This window comes from Pristis pectinata, chromosome 10 (genome assembly GCF_009764475.1).
Source record: "Pristis pectinata isolate sPriPec2 chromosome 10, sPriPec2.1.pri, whole genome shotgun sequence".
Taxonomy (NCBI): Eukaryota; Metazoa; Chordata; class Chondrichthyes; order Rhinopristiformes; family Pristidae; genus Pristis; species Pristis pectinata.
Genome location: NC_067414.1, coordinates 15,645,772 through 15,664,111, shown reverse-complemented (window position 1 = coordinate 15,664,111; position 18,340 = coordinate 15,645,772).

The window sequence follows — 18,340 nt, the reverse complement described above, 5'->3', positions numbered from 1 at the left end:
ATTATCCCTGCCCGGAAAGTCCTGCTTAACTTCAAGCCCCTATGTCTAATGTTAATACCACCCTACACAGTGCTGAAGGCATCTGGATTTTTTTCCCTCTTTGGGTTGGGATAACTTTAACACTTCCTTATAGGTTTAAACTTAGTAAAGGATTGCAAGGCCATAAGATGATTCTTATTGCTCAGTTCTTCACAAAGTGTTTCAAGGGAGGTGCAGGTGAATCTCTGTCTCACCTGAAAGGACTGTTTGGGTCCCTGGATGGAGGTGGTGTAGGGGCAGGTGTTGCCCCTATGGCGGGGGCAGTGGAAAGTTCCTGGGGTGGGAGCAGGGTGGTTCCTGCTTATTGCTCAGTTACTAGCCCTCTTGCTCCTGACTCACATTTGCGAGCTCCCGTGCCAATTCCAGAGAGATGACCAGCCTCCAGAGAGATGAGATGAGAGCACACTTATCCTAGCAGTGATACTGTCCTTCAGAAGGGACATTTAAATTGTGTATCCATTATTTTGAAGGAGTGTTGGGGAGACCTGACCAATTTTTAAACCCCAATCAGCACCCGTAAGATCAGATTTTTCGATCATTATCACATTCTTGTCAGTGCAACCCTGCTGTGAGTAACGCACTTTCCTCGTTCCGTCTATGGTGACGCCATACTGTTTTGGTGGCTGTAGCATGAGATGCTCTGATATAGTAAAAGGGATTACATATATGCAAGCTCTTTCTTTCCATTCTTTGCTTTGTATTTGCTTTATATTTTTCACCCTTCCTATCAGTTCAACAATTTCTCATCTGTTCACACATTTGAATCCTTATGGTTTTTTGAAGTTCTTTGAGAGACTAGAGCACCGCAGAGATTTCCATCCACACTGTTGCATTCTCCAATAAAAATGGAAGCGACCAGTCAGATAATGATGTGCATATATTTTTGTAATTTATTTATTTTGCATTTTTGTAATTTATAGATTTTTATGTCTTTGGACTGTACTGCTACCGCAAGACAACAAATTTCATGTCATGTGTCAGTGGTAATAAAGCTGATTCTGGTATTTTTCTAAATTCCCTATTTTGTACTATTGTGAGAATAGGTTTTAGTAAAGTTTCACGTAAGACAGTTTCACAAGGGATTCTGCACATGCTGGAATCTGGAGCAATGAACACAAAATGCTGGAGGACCTCAGCAGGTCAGGCAGCATCCATGGAGGGAAATAAACAGTTGACATTTCGGGCTGAGACCCTTCAGCAGGACTGGAAAGGAAGAGGGCAGAAGTCAGAATAAAAGGTCAAGGGTGGGGGATGAGCACATGCTGGCAGGTGATAGGTGAGTCCAGGTGAGAGGGGGGTAGGTAGGTGGGTGGGGGAGGGGGAGGGGGGAGATGTAAGAAGCTGAGAGGTGATAGATAAAAGAGGCAAAGGGCTGAAGAAGGAGGAATCCGGAAGGAGAGGACAGTAGACCATGGAATAAAGGGAAGGAGGTGGGGGAGAGATGGTCAGGTCGTGAGGGTGGGGGAAGGGGTGAGGGGGCCACAGGAATGAGTTGACTAAGTCTCACAGAACTTCCAACAAATTTGTTTAATGGACTGATGCTGGCTCACAGGTGAAAGGAACAAGGATGAGTAGATGATTGCAGCTGGGACTTGGCATTGTTTGGAGAGATGGAAGAGGTGGCAACATTAAGTCATCCACTGACCTCAAGCTATATGGTCATGTGATGAGCATAGGGGAGATTGGTATAATTACAAGTTATCCAGTATATTGGTACAGCTGAATGGGTAACAGATGGATTGAACTTCCTTTCTTCTTCATTTTTCTATGTGCAGGCGTTGCTGGCAAAGCCAGCATCAATTGCCCATCCCTAATTGCCACTGCAGTCCTTCCAGTAAAGATTTTTCTGCAGTGTTGCTGGAGAGGGAGTCCCAGGATTTAGACCTAGCAATGATGAAGGACTGGCGATATATTTCCAAATCAGGGTGGTGTGTGAATTAGAGGGGAACTGCAAGTGGTTGTCTTCCTAATGATGGACTACCCTTGTCCTTGCTGGTGGTAGAGAGTGAGGGCTTGGGAGATGGGGTTGGAGTAGCCTAGACAAATAACTTCAATGCCTTTTGTAGATGGTGCACCCTGCAGCTGCTGTGTGCTGGTGCTGGAGGGAATTAATGTTTAGGGTGGTGGATTGGGTGTCATGCAAGTGGGCTGCTTTGCGTTGAATGGTGTTGAGTTTGTTAAGGGTTGTTGGAGCTGTCCCATCACATTCCTAACTTGTGTCTTGTAGTTGGTGGTAAGACTGGGATGTCAGGAGGTGAGTCATTTCCTCTTGATGCCTATTGACCTGTTTTACCAGGCCTCCTTGAAGTCACACTTGTGACTTATGATATACTACCTTAATATCAAGGACGGTCACTTTTACCTCATCCAAAGCTATGATGAGGCCTGGAGCTGGGTGGTGCTGCAGCAAACTGGGTGTTGGTGAGCAGTTATTGATGAGTAAATTCCACATTGTGGCAAGGTCAACATCATTAGTATTGGTATTGGTTTATTATTGTCACTTGTACCGAGGTACAGAGAAAAACTTGTCTTGCATACTGATCATACAGATCAATTCATTGCACAGAGCAGTTACATTGAGTTAGTACAGAGTGCATTGAGCTAGTACAGGTAAAAACAATAACAGAACAGAGTAAAGTGTCACAGCTACAGAGAAAGTGCATTGCAGGTAGACAGTAAGGTACAAGATCACAACAAGGTAGATTGTGACGTCAAGAGTCCATCTCATCGTATAAGGGAACCGTTCAATAGACTTATCACTGTGGGATAGAAACTTTCCTTGAGCCTGGTGGTATGTGCCCTCAGGCTCCTGTATCTTCTGCCTGATGGGAGAGGAGAGAAGAGAGAATGACCTTTTCCATCACTGCAATGATACATTGCATTTTAAGACTAGAAATGACAAAACTGCAGGGCTTTGATCTAATCTTTTGATTGTGGGACTTCTTAGCTGTCTATTGCTGCTTTTGCTGAGAGGTACATGTATAGGCTTGTGTTGCAGCTTCATTGGTTGGCAATCCATTTTTGAGTATGCCTGCCGTTGCTCCCGGTACGCTCTTCTACACATCTCATTGAGCCAGGGTTTATCCCCAGCTGGATTGCAATGGTGGAGCACGGGATATGCCGAGCTATGAGATTACACATTTATTTTGTTGCACATGGTCCACTGCACCTCATGGGTCTCGAAATTTTGAGCTTCTAGATCTGTTCTATCCAATTTAACCTGATAATAGTGCCACATAAGGTGGTGGAGGGTGTCCTTGTGTGAAGACATAAAGGCAGTGGTCACTCCTAAGATATGGTCATGGCAGGTACATCTGGCACAAGTAGGACAAGTTCAGATAGATATATCCTTTGTGTTGGTTGGCTCACTGCATTGTTGTTCTAGGCCTCTGGATTACTAGTCTGGTAATTTAACCACAGTGACACCATTGCACCCAGGACTAATCAGTGTGATAAAGAAGGGCATTAATTTATGGACTTTAGAACAATACAGCACAGAAGGAGGCTTTGAAGTGCAATTCCTTTGGTCTCACTCCTCCATTCCTTCCCATTGTTCAATACCCTTACGAAAGCTACAATTGAATCTGTCCCCACACCACCACCACCCCACCCACCCTGCTCAACTTCGTAGCAACTGACAGCATTACAAAGTGATCCAAATATAACTCACTTGGAATACTCGAATATTATTTTAGGCATGTCAAGGTCCCATGAACAGCTCCAGCACTGAGAAATGACATTAGTTTTGATGATGCTGACTTCAGGTTGAATCTTTCCCAAGAACGCCTAGCTTTCCCGTGTTGCAAAGAGGTCTTTAATCTATCTGTTACAGGAAGGCACTTTCAATTTTGAATAACAATAATTTGGGTTAAATCATAGATGAAAGACGACATCCCTGATGATGGAACATTCCTTTAATTATTTAAGGATTCTTGGCATAGAATTATAAATGTTGCATCTCATTTCAATAGGTTTTTATTGGAGATTTTTAAATCTTACTTTTGATTTCCATGTCACTTTCGTCTCTCACAATCCAGTTTTTCTTTCCCTTTTGTGCATCTGATTTGCTCTAATTTACCCTCATTCTCAATCTTTCAATGCTTAAATGTTATTGTTAAGGAGACAGACTGACAATCCTTTTGTTCACCAAGGTGCCAGATACCCCTTTACCAACTTACATTTCCAATTACTTTGTAGGGAAAAGGCTTTGAGATGAAGTAAGAAAGCATAACTAAGCAGGTACATAGTACCTGCTCCAGAATATTCTGAGATGACTGTTAGCCTGGGACCACACTGATCTTCATCTATAAAGTCTGGAGTCATGCCAATGGATGCTTATGAAGTTATGAAGTGACAGAACAATTAAGCATTCAGGTTTATCACACTCACCAACTCATAAAAAAATCCAGCAATGTCCAGAGCAGTTGGAAAATGAGTCGAGGGAGAAATTACATTTACGTTGCCAGTGCTAAACATGCAAGATAACTCCAATTGCAAGTTAAATTCACTCCCACGCTTTTGGTTCCATTGACTTTGAAGCCATCTCTCTACCCCAGGTCCCTGATGTAAAAGAAGTGGGAGTTTGGTTAGGGGTGTGGACGTTCTTCATAGAGAATCATCCACTGGGGAACCTCGCAACATCTCAACATCTGATGGCGGTATGGACTGCTATCATGTGTCTGGGTGGCAGATGAGGTGAGGAAGTGGAGAGTATGCAGGTGTAGCCTGAACAGGAAGCACCTCCATGTGGTTTGGAACTGCACAGAGGGTGCTTCTGAGAGATGGCTCACGTTGTGGGGGACCAGTTCTCGAGGAGTAATTTTGGCTGAAGGGGTATCAGCTCAGTCAAGGTTGCTCCACACTATTGAGCCCCCTTGACACTTACTGTGACAGGACTGCCAGAGGCTTCACCCATGAGCTAGTAGTAGAGTTGATGCCTCACACCTCCAGTGTTCTGAGTTCAGTCCTGACCTCCTGTGCAATATGTGTGGCGTTTTCACTTTCTCCCCATGACTGTGTGGGTTCCTTTGGCTGCTCCAGCTGCCTCCCACATACCAAAGACTTGCAGGTTAATTAGCCACTATGAATTTCCAGCCCCCACCCCCCACCCACAGCCCATGTGCAGACAAGTGGTAGAATCCGAGGGAGTTAATGGGAACAAGGTGAGAATAAAATGGGACTAGTGACAGATTAGCATAAATGTGCTTGATGATCGTTGTGGACTCAGTGGCTAAAGGGCCTGTTTCTATGCCGTATGACACTATGACTCTACTTTTATTCAAGAGGGAAATATTTAGCCCTGGCAAGCAAAGACAAATTTTTGATCCGCTGCCTCTACCCTGTCACTTTCCCTTATGGATTTTGAACCTCTGTTGTTTGTTGAACCATTTTGGCTTTATAAATATAGTTCAATTTGTCCCAATGTGCTTTACAGTCAATGATCTACTTGTCGCGAAGTCACTAAAAATGTACCCTGCTTGCCTGAATGAGTACCATTCCAAAGACACCTCCTGGAGATGATCATTACTTTGCAAGTGTAGTGTGAATGTTATTTGCTGTTTGTTTTCATCAACCTAATCATTCCTTCATTGCAGTGAATTCTCCCTTAATGTTGAGTTCCATAATCCTTTGAATGGAATGTATATGTGGTAACGTGTGGTCTCTGAATGAGGTACAGATTAAACATTACCATTTATTTGGGTGAAGGGCTTCAGTTATAAGAAGAGGCATAGGAAGAACTGGGATTGTTCTCTTTTGAGAAGAAAAGATTAAGGAGGTGCTCAAAATTATGAAGTGTTTTGATACAGCAATTATGTCCACTGGACAAGGGTTGGTAACTAAAGGAGCCCAATTTAAGGTAAGTTGTAAAAGGATTTGAGGGAAATGAGGGGGAATCTTTTTGTGTGATGAGTCCTTATGATCTGGAATGTATTACTTGGAAGGTTGGTGGAGGCAGATTTAATAGGAACTTTCAAAAATACAATTGGACATATACACAAAAGAGAATCATATGCAGGGCAATGAAGGAGAGAAAGGTGGAAAGAATAATTTGGCATCTCTTTCAAAGTGCTGGTATAGACATGGGAGGTTTAATGGCCTCCTGTTCTCTTTGATTTTTTGATAATTTTGGCCCATGGTATTCTAACTGAGCAACCAGAATGCTGCCAATAGCACTAAATTGATGCAAACAATGGGACATATTTCCACACAGGCAATGGTGGAAAATTACATTAAATAGTTTGGCTGTGATCGAACTGTGAACATTGAAGTTGGAGTCATGCCCACAAAACCAGCAGGCCTCAAAATGCAATAATGTTTGACTCAGTGAGCAGGAGATCTGTGAAACTTATACTCATCAAAATAAATTTATTTCACAAAAAGTGCAGAATTGATATAATAACCAATTAAAAATAAGTTTAAAGATAATGGAATATAATCTTAATGTCCATATACTCTTTCAAATATGTTGGTTCAATAATGTAAAGATCAAAAATAATTTCTCAGATGTGGATATCACTGGCAAGAGAGGCATTTATTGCCCATTCTTAATAACCTGGTGAAGGTGGTGGGTCTATATTCTGAACTGCTGCAGTCCACATCATTAAAGTGTTCCCTCATTGCTGATAAGTAAAGAGTTGCAGGTACCCAATGGTTAAAAAAAAGGGGAACTCAGGGTAGTACATAACCCAGAGAGGACTTGGCTCTTACCTCATATAGTTTGGTTGTGACTTTGGGAGGTTCACTGAAGAAGCCTTGGTGAGTTGCTGCAGTGTAACTTGTAAATGTGCATAACGCTGAAACCACAGTGCATTAATCGCAGCGGGAGCAGATAGTGAAGGGGTTCTGATCACATAGACTTGTTTGTTCTGGATGGTGTCGAGCTTCTTGAGTGTTATTGGAGCTGTACGCACCTGGCAAGTCGAGTAATTGCACTGATTTCTTAGCAAAAAATAAACTGCTGGACAAGTACTGCGGGTTCACAAGATCACAAGACAAAGGAACAGAAGCAGGCCATTTGGCCCATCGAGTCTGCTCCATGAGCTAAACTAAAACTATTCCTATCTAGCCCCAATTTCCAGCCTTATCCCTGTATCCCTTGATACCATCTGTGGCTTCATCTGTGGAGGCAAAGGGATGGTTGCCATTTCAGGTTGAGATCCTGCATCAAGTCTGAGAGTGTAGAGGGAAGGTAGCCAGTATATAGAAGTGAGGGGGAGTGGTGAGGCAGAGGCTAGTGGATGATAGGTGGAAGCATAAGAAAGGAGAGAAGAATTATTAGGCAGATCCAGCCAGGTGGGGGAGAGGTGGACCAAGTGTAGAGGCAGAGGTGATAGGTAGAACCAGATAAGGGGAAGATGATGGACAGATGGAATGAGATGTGGAGGGGATAGGAAAGATGAACCAAGGGTGAAGAAACCCAGGTAGATACATATGTGGGTGATGGGCAGATGGAACCAGGTGGGGGAGAATGATGAGTCCTGGAAACAAAGGGGGATGGATAGAAACGATGAACAAAGGGAGAGAGACCCTGAGTGGACTGGTAGGAGTGGGAAAGGAACACAAGGGGAGTGGGATGCCTGGAATTGGAGATCTGCCCTTCACCCACATATCTCTCTAACTGGGTTTCCTCACCCTTGATTCGCCTTTCCTATCCCCTCCCTCACCTGGTTCCATGTTGCAAACTCCTGCCCTGAACCTGCATATCATGGAAGGTCTGAAGCAATCCACTAAACCAGCCTGGATGTCAACAAGTGGTTATTAAAGCTCAACATACAATGTTCATGTGCACTTTTCCTGATGTTGTTTGCCCTTAATGCATAGCTGAGGTGTCCAGAAGCAGGGGATCTGGACCAGGGCTCACAGTCTAAAAATATGGGATTGGGCATTCAGGACAGAAATGGGCTGAATGTTCTTCTCCCAGAGATGTTTGGAATCCTCTGTGGAAGTTCAGTCATTCAGTATATTCAAGGCAGAGATTAATAGATTTTAGATAATAAGGGAATCGAGGATTATGAGATTAGCATAGAAAAGTCGCACTGAGGTAAAAGGTTAGCCATGATCTGATTGAATAGAACAGGCATGAAGGGGCAAACTGCCTCTTCCTGAATTGATTTCTTATGTTACCATTCTAACCCTGGATATTGTCCTGGTCTTGCTGCATATGGACACACGTTGCTTCATTCTGTAAGGACACGCAGATGGAACTGAACACATTAATTAACAGACCCAGTACTGACATAATGATGGATGGATTATCATTAATCAAATAACTTAAGCTGGTTAGTTTGAGGACACTGCTGTAAAAAAAAACTGCTCCAACAGTATCCTGGAGCTGATGTGATTGGCCATCATCAACCATGGCCTTGTGTGCCAGGTGTGACTGTAACCAATAGAGAGAGTGCCCTTTGATTCCTGTTGAGTTTAAATTTGCTGGGGTCCATGATGCCACAATTAATTAAATGATGCATGACGTTAACCAAGGCTGAGATGATCGATGGACTGAGTGGTCCTGATGAAATCTAAACTGAGCAAAGATGAGCAAGTTTTTGGTGAATAGTTGCCATTTGAAAGCATTGTTAATAACTGCTTTCACTCATCTGCTGATTATCAGGAGGTGCATTAAATGATTTGATTTGTCTAAGTTTTTGTGGAATGGGCAGATAACAGTTTTGGGCAGATGTTGTTGTTTATGTCTGTGTTGTAGCTTTTACTTAACGACATGGAAAATCGGAATATGGACAATGTGGAACAGCACTGAACAAGATTGAGAACTCTAAGACTGGCAACTTTGCTTTTGCAACTTCAGAATTTGTCTTCATTTAATTTCAGAGAATGAAAACTGCGAGGGCGCCTTTCTTGTTAGTTTCACTTTAGGCTACGCAAATACCACAAGACATTAAATGAGAGATCTTAAAATTAAAGTCTGTTACAAGAAACATAATTAAAGGAGGTCGTAAAGTAAAGCCATCTGCGTGTGGGGGAATTCAGAGCATAAACTTACAATTAGTGCTGAATGGTCAGGGGTCATACAATGAAGCACTTCTTCACAATGGACAATGGAAATATCAAACTTTCTCATAAAAATAAAACTTATTGATGTTGGGGGCCACTGGAACACAGAACAAACATAGAAGAGTACAGCACAGGAACAGGCCATCTGGCCCACTATGTTGTGCCGAACTAGTTAAGCACTTAATCTTTTCTGCCTGCATGTGGACCGTATCCCTCCATTCTCTGCATATTCAGAGCCTCTTAAACACCTCTATTGTATCTCCTCTACCAGCACCCCAGCAGTGCTTTCTAGGCACCCTTCACTCTCTGTGTAAAAAAAACTGGCCCCACACATCTCCTTTAAAGATTTTGAACTGGAAGGATTTTTGTGAGGCAATGCTAATATGGATTCCTGAATGGATGAATGTTGAAAGGGTTAAGGTACAGCAACAAACAAGGTGCTGGAGGAACTCAGTGGGTCAGGCAGCATCTGAAGACAGAAATGGACATTCGACATTTCAGGTCGAGCCCCTTCACATGGACTGTAGGGTCAAGATACAGTTCAGCTAACTGAATATTGAAATAGTATTCAAGTATCTGAATGACCTGTTCTTATTCCTATGGATGACTACTTCAAAAGCTTGACTCTTTTTTTCTCATTCCATACTTCGATTTTATTTTTATGAACATTTTTGTAATACTTCATTATGTGTTATACATATAACTAAAAATGCACCAAGTTTGAAAACAAGTAAATTATTATAATTTTGACGTAATGAAATATTCTTCTTATACAGCACAGAACTGCTGCACCCTCATTATGTAAGAGTTGTCATTGTCAGCACCAAGTCAGCCAATGGGTTGAATGTGAGGGGGAGGAGTGGGGGTGTAGTCAAATGAAACATGGCATATAGACTATTCTATAGCAAACAGTCAATTTAATGAGAAAACAAAGTCTATTTAAAAAGCAAAGGAAACAGAAATTACACCAACTTCTTCCAATAAGATCAAAATAATTTTCTTCAGGAAAATGCAGTGAGTGGAGGACAGTTACATATAAATAACATACATAAAAACAATTCCTGCCACTTATAGCAGCATGGACAGCAAACTTGATTGACAGGAGAATTAGCAACCATCACCATTCTACATGACTATAGGGTTGTTGCTATATGTAGCTATCCAATATTTTATGGGCTGTAGACAAACTAATAGCATAGTGTGAGAGAAATCCAATTCCAGCTAATTCTGTACAACAGTCTCCATATAGTTGTCATTTTGTATTCAGTATCAATTTTTTTGTTACACCTTTAGGAATATCTGGATAGTCTATTCTATCATTCTAACAGATCTGTGCCCTAACAAAATCAATGTAATGTGATCAAGAAACTGCCAACAAAGAATATTGAACGTAAATTGAAAAGATCAAGGTTTCAAAATAAGACATTAAGTCATTATACAAAAATAAGTGTTAATCAAAACAAATTTCATGATTTATTTCTTTTCATTAGTGTCTAAGGAGCTTTATTTAAATTTCTGTGTGATGGGGGTGACGTATCTAAGAATAATACTACAATATAATTCATTTTTTTCAAATACATTGATGAACAAGTAAAGACCTATATGTCCATACACTATGTTCCGCAAAACTATAATTTAGTGTCATCCTTAGCCAAATTTGTCAGGAAGTTGAGGGTTCAATTCCCACTCCAGAGACTTGCCACCATTTAATGAACAGGGCAGTTCTCCTCAGTGTGCTGGGCAATACATATTGATCCATCAAATCCATTGGAAAACACATATTGACCACCCCAGTTACTTAAATACTGTTAATGGGACATTGTCTTGTTTTAAATGGATGCTTTATTTCCTCTATTACAATGATGACTACTCTTCAAAAATAAATTAATTAGTTCTAAAGCACATTGGGATATCCTGAGGGTATGAAATGAGCAACCTAAGGATCTTTCCTCTAGACATTCCAATATTATACACTCAACAGCAACTTGCATTTATATTTAATTGAATTTATGTAATGCCTTTAATGGAGTAAAACACTTGAAGGTGCATTACTGAAGTATTGTCAAATGAACTTGACTCCTGGCTAAGTAGGCCAGGTTATCAAAAGCTTGGTCAAAGGAGATAGTTTTTAAGGAGCTTGTGAAAAGAATAGAATGAGGTAGAGCACAGGCTTGGAGAGGGAATTTCAGAACTTATAGGTCAATAGCTGAAGGCATGACTGCCAATAAAAGAACAATGATATTAAGGATGTTCAAGAGACCATGAGTGCAGAGATCTTGGAAGGTCCTAGAATAGGAGGAGGATCAGTGATAAGGAGGAACAGGGACATGAAGGGATTTGGAGATTTTAAAACTAATCAACTGCAGGGCCAGGAGCTGATGTATGTTAGTGAGCACAGAACTAATGACTGAATGGGATAAGTTCCCGCCTGAAGAACAAATCAGTAATTTATAAGTTCAATAAAGTTGTAAAGATGTTTTAATGACACCACGAGTTATGCTGCTGAAGGATGTAAACCATTTAAAGTTGACTAAGTTGGTGTCCAGCATGAACGGAAGTGAGAAACAGCATTGGCAGCTGTTTGTCTGCCATCTCACTGGGAGTGTGCAAGAACCAACAGGATGCAAGGTCACTTTCCCAACCAACAATTGTTTAAGTTTGCTGTTTCCGTAAGTGAGGACAGAATCTACGTCACTTTAATCAATACCACGAAAACATTGATTTGGTTTCAAAATTTGTGCTAAAAGGGGTTAAACTGTTTAATACTGTTTGATTATAAGAATTTTACTGGTGTTCTGGAAAATCAAACTGTGTGATTTTTGTCAAACTTTCTGTGAAATCTGTAAATATGAATTTGAAAAAAAAACATTGTTTTGGCATTATAGTGGCACTGTCTTGGTTAAAATCACTCTAACAAAACTTAACTCTAATTCCTAACTTCAAGGAATAAAATGTGGCCTTTAGTCTTTTTAATTAGATCAAGTAACTGTCTGACAGATGGAAATTGTAGCTTCCCATTCCGTAATTTCAGATGGGATTACTTACATAAAATGTAGGACCTGATTTTTTTGGGCAAGTTAGCAACTTGCTTAAAGCAATTCATCTTCCATACTTTTCTGATTCACCCCGGGTCTTGTTTTTGGTAAATCGTTTGTAATCTTCTATTTCTTTAACTTAACACACATTGCACATGTTTAAACTGTTGCATTCTGTCCTTGAAATTATGCCATGGGATATCACATGCCATGGCTTTTATCTGGAAGTTACTCAATCTGCTTCTTTCCATGGTTATCTTCACTCATTTTAAATAAACAGGTACGTTCAGCAGCTGTTAAATGGAAAGACCGGTTTGCAGCAAATTGGGTGTGTATCTGATCAGATCTGAAGACCGTTGCACAATAAAGGATTAAAATCTAGGTTTTTCAGTAATCTCCAGCACTATAGTTCCTGTGGGATCTCTGCTGTTTTGTACAAGCCCAGTTTTAATTCTTTCTCTATTGGTGATAGTACCTTCAGCTACCAAGTGCCTAAGCTATAGATCTTCATCTCTAAACCTTTCTAACTCTCCTCCCTCATTTAAGATGGTTCCTGAAACCCTCCCTTTTTTTTAACCAAGCTCTTGGTTACTTGGCGTAATTTTGATGAACAGATTTTGACTAATAAGCTGGTCGAAAAGCACCCTGGGACTTGTTTTAAACTATATTAAAGGTGCTGTATAAATAAGAGTTGTTATTTTATCCTTATATTGATGTCTGCTCTTTTTTTGGGGCCTACAATATTTGTTGTTGTTAAAATTGCCTGTGTTTGCAGTTAGCGTAATGCTATTACAGCGCGAGTGACCCGGGTTCGATTCCGCCGCTGTCTGTAAGGATTTTGTATGTTCTCCCCATGTCTATGTGGGTTTCCTCCGGATGCTCCCGTTTCCTCCCACATTCCAAAGACGTATAGGTTAGGAAGCTGTGGGCATCCTATATTGGCGCCGGAAGAGTGGTGACACTTGCGGGCAGTCCAGCACATTCTCAGTAACGCAAAAAAGATGCATTTCACTGTGTGTTTCAATGTAAATGTGACTAATAAGTAAATATCTTATCTATACATCTTTATTTATCTTTATTTAAACAGGTCCAACAACAACAACAACATTGGCATTTTTGAGGTTGTAAGACATCCCTACTAAGATATCAGGACTAGAAACAAGCATGTGGTCCAGTGGCACAAAATAAGTTTGGGCGGCACAGTGCTGCAGCTCATTGACTCAGCACCAGAGACCCGGGTTCAGTCCTAGCCTTGGGTGCTGCCTATGTGAAGTTTGCATGTTCTCCCTTTGACTGTGTAGGTTTCCTGCCACATCTTAAAGACTTTGGATTGGTTGGTTAATTGGCTACTGTAAATTACCCCTGGAGTGGGATGAATGGTTGAATCTTTAGGGAGTTGAAGGGAATGTGGGGAGAATAAAAAGATTCAGATTAATATAAGATTAATGTATGATGGTTGGCATAGATTCGGTGGGCCGAAGGACCTATTTCCATGCTGTATTTTGTTATGATTGCTTCTTGATACCTAAGTTACAGGAGCCTTGTATAACTGTGATGATCTCAACTAAATCAATTTAGTACAACATGGAATTTTCATCTAAACTTACGTTAGCACATCCCTAAGTTTTAGCTTTTTTTCAAATTTTTATTTTAAATTTTATTTTTTTTTACAGCGTGGTAACAGGCCCTTCCGGCCCAACGAGTCCACACCGCCCATTTTAAACCCAAATTAACCTACCTGTACATCTTTGCAATGTGGGAGGAAACCGGAGCACCCGGAGGAAACCCACACAGACATGGGAGAACGTACAAACTCCTTACAGACAGCAACGGGAATCGAACCCCGATCGCTGGCGCTGTAATAGCGTCACGCTAACCACTACGCTACCATGCTGCCCAAGTTGTTAAGCCCAAAGGTTTAGGTATTCAGGAAGCAATCAAAGTTGCTGTGAATTGTGCAAAGAACTCTTACTGGCAAAGGCGTGATGTAGGTAGAATGGAAGACTGGAGAATTTGGGAATTTCAACTAAGTAAGAAAACACTTCAGGTGTGATCTTATAAAATTGATCAGGAAATGAGGCACGTCTTTTACACAGAGAGTGGTGGGTACCTGGAACACACTGCCAGAAGAGATGGTGGAAGCAGATCCAGCGACAACTTTTAAGAGGTAAATAGACAGACACATGAAGAAGCAGGTGGGATTAGTTTAATTTGGCATTATGGTCGGCACAGACATTGTGGGCCGAAGGGCCTGTTCCTTTGCCATACTGTTCTATGTTCTAAATAAATCCAGAATACTTGCAGTTCACTTGTTGGCTTTGAGTCCATGGGTTCACTTCTCATTCTGGAGACCTGGCCATGTAATCCAAGCTGACAGTCCAGTGCAGCACTAATGGAGTGCTGGACTCACAGATGTGCTATCTTTAATGTTAAACTGAAGCTCCACCTTCCCCCTTTGGGGTATGAAAAAAACTCAATACAGTATTTTGAAATAACATAAGCAAATTTTAACCACTGGTAATATTTCCAGTATATATTCCCCAACCAACATAACTAAATTTGATAATTCGGTTATCCCAATGCTTCTTGTGGGGGTACTGTGGACAAATTGATTGTCCTATTTCCTACATCACAACAGTGACAGCATATTGAAGGCACCTGATTGGTTGGAATGCGCTATATAAATGCAATACTTCCATTAAATTACGGAACCCGGAGAGGTTGATACATGTTTAAATGAATTAAACAGATAACTTCCGGCTATACATTGGGCAAGTAGAAAGAGCATTATCTATGTTGGGGTGGGAAGTTCAAGGGAGATATCAGAGGCAGGTTTTTTACCCAGAGAGTGGTTGGGGCATGGAATGCGCTGCCTGGGGTGGTGGTGGAGGCAGGTACATTGGTCAAATTCAAGAGATTGCTAGATAGGCATATGGAGGAATTTAAAATAGAGGGATATGTGGGAGGAAGGGGTTAGATAGTCTTAGGCGAGGTTTAAAGATCGGCACAACATTGTGGGCCGAAGGGCCTGTATTATGCTGTACTGTTCTATGTTCTATGATCTATGAGTTTTGTTGTGGGATTTCCAACATGAACACATCCTATGGTAGGGGTGTCGAAAACTAAAGGGCAAAGGCTTAAGGTGAGAGGGAAGAGGTTTGAAGGGGATCTGAGGGGTAAATTTTTCACACAAAGAATAGTTGGCGTCTGGAGGGAGCTGCCAGAGGAGGTGGTGGAGGCAGGAACAGTAACAACATTTAAGAGGCATCATGGAGGTACTTGAATGAGCAGGGCAGAGAGGGATGTGGAATCGATGCAGGCAAGTGGGATTAGTACAGACAGGCATGATGGTCGGCATAGAAACGGTGGGTCGAAGGGCCTGTTTCTATTCCGTACAACTCTATGACTGTTTGTTTTAGTAGTTCTGCTAGGTGACACGGTGGTGCAGCTGGGTAGAGCTGCTACCTCACAGCACCAGAGACCCGATTCAGTCCCGACCTTGGGTGCTGCTTGCGTGGAGTTTGCATGCTCTCCCTGTGACCACATTGTGTTTCCTCCAGGTGCTCCGGTTTCTTCCCACGTCCCAAAGACATGCGGGTTGGGTTAAATGGCTGCTGCAAATTGCCCTTCGTGTGGAGATGACTGGGGGGGGGGGCAGTTGATGAGTATGTGGAGTGAATAAAAAATAGAATTAATTAGGATTAGAGTAAATGAGTGGTTGATGATCAGCATGGCTGCAGTGGGCCAAAGGATCTGTTTCTGTTCTGTATTTCTTCATGACTTATTGTCACCGTGGACTGCTGATCCAGGAACCTCCAACAATGATCTGAGGATATAGGGTCCAACAAGAGCCGACACAAGGGAGGAAACACCTCATCCTCACCATCATCCTTCGAGAAGCAAAGTCTTGTGTTTACACCAAGGATACCACTAGCACACTACAATGGCCCTTCCATCGTACTCAGCGAAATGTGCGCACCAAGCAGACCCAGCAGTTGAAAATTTGGCATCCATGAGGTGGTGTGGGGTATCAGCAGCCTCAGACTTGCGTTCCGCTACAACCTGTAACCTTATGGGCTGGCCACCACAATCAAACCAAGGGATCAATCCTGGTTCATTGTAGAAGGGAATGGCAGGAGCAGCACCAGGTGTACCTAAGATCAGGAGAAGCTGCAATGCAAGACTACATGGAGACACAAGAGAATGCAGATGCTGGAATTGGAAGAACACACATTGGAGAAACTCAGCAGGTCAGGCAGCATCTATGGAGGGGGATGGACAGTTGACGTTTCAGGTCGAGACCCTTCATCTGGATGTAGTGTATAAATAAAAGTTGTTGTTTTATCCTTTTTTGGTGGTATGTCTCAAACAGTATTCCAGTGTCCAGATGAAGGGTCTTGACCCAAAATATCGACTGTCCATTTCCCTCCATAGATGCTTCCTGACCTGCTGAGTTCCTCCAGCATTTTGTGTGTATGCAAGACTACATGTATGCTAGATAGCATTCTATGGACTGCCAATTTGATTCATTCCACAGAATTTTAAGAAACAACCGAGAGTGCTGGATACAACAAAGGGTTTGGGACCAGAAAGTACCCTCGGTAAAATGCTGAAACTTCCATTCCAGAACTAGGTGTGGAAAGATGCCCAGGAATCTCCCATCCAGATAATGGTCCATCAGTCCACTCTCAAAGAGCAATCTCAACAGAAAGTGTCACCAAAAGTGCACATATGCAATAATAATCTGCTCACTAATGCTTAGGTTGGATTTTGGAAGGACCACTGAACTCCAAAACCTCATTACCTCAAGACCTGGGTAACATTCAGGCGAGGGCTGATAAGTGGCAAGCAACACTCATGGCAATGAAGTGTCAGGCAAAGGCCTTCTCCAAAAATAGAATGCCTATCCACCAACCATTGACATGCAACAGCTTTACTACCACTGCGTACATCATTTATATACTGGGGAGTCATTGCTGATCAGAAACATTACCAGATCAGCCACATTAATACTATGGTCAGATGCTGACATTCTGTTACCAGTGACTCACTTCCTGATTCCCCAAACCTTTCCACCATTTACAAGAGTTTGATGAACTATTCTCCACGTGACGAGATAAGTGCAAATCCAACAACACTCCAACGATTAAACATTACAGAGCAGCCTGCTTGTTTGGTATCTCCATCTACTACTGTGGCTGCGGTGTGCACCAGATATAGATTTTGTTCTCATGTGCTTCAGTTCTTGATAACATAGTGGAATCACACAACTGCTTTATCGGCGACAATTACCAGTTCCTCACTCTGCATGTGACATGGTGGTCAGCAGTTTGTGATCCATTAGTACATTTACGTACTGGGCTGTCTTTATACCATTCTTGTGAAGCATGGCATTGAAGCACTAAGTTTCAGGCAATTCCTGTTGAGTTCAATATAACATTTGTGGGGAACACACAGCTGGGTAAATAGGGTGCTAGGTTACTCATGAGGCGCTTTGAGACAGGAATCACTCTCATCCCAAGTTCAATTGCCAAGGGGGATTCCTCTAGCTCTCACAGCATTTCACCTTTCACCTGAATAATTATTTTTACTTCAAAAATATACTTCATTCGTAATATATAGTAGATACAATGGAGACCTGCCTTTCTCTACGTTCATTGTATTATCAATTCAATGCATTCTCTTACAATGAGTCAACACCACTCATGTTTCCTCCTTAAACAATGCACCCATGAAGTGTTTGAGAGGCTGTTACACAGGACCCATTCCCATAATATTCAGTTGCAGCAGGGCCTTGGATTGCTGGCCTCCCCACAAAGCCTTTGTGGTGGCTGCACTGAGCTTCAATGCGACCCTCAGCATGTACCTAAATGAGTTTCTCTCTTTCTTATTTCAAAAAGAAATACACAGTGTATGGCTTTTTCTACATTCATAGTGCCGTCCAGTCTATACATTCTTAATGTTGCCAGGTCTATACATTTGTAGTAGTGTCATCAATTTAATGCATCTTATCATACAGACCACCAGTGCCTTGCTTCTTGAATTTAGCAACACACACAAAGTGCTGGAGGAACTCAGCAGGTCAGGCAGCATCTATGGAGGGAAATAAGCAGTCGACGTTTCGGGCCGAGACCCTTCCTCAGGACTGGAAAGGAAGAGGGCAGAAGCCAGAATAAGAAGGTTAGGGGAGGGGGGGGGATGTAAGAAGGTTAGGGGAGGGGGGCATGTAAGAAGCTGGCAGGTGATAGGTGAGT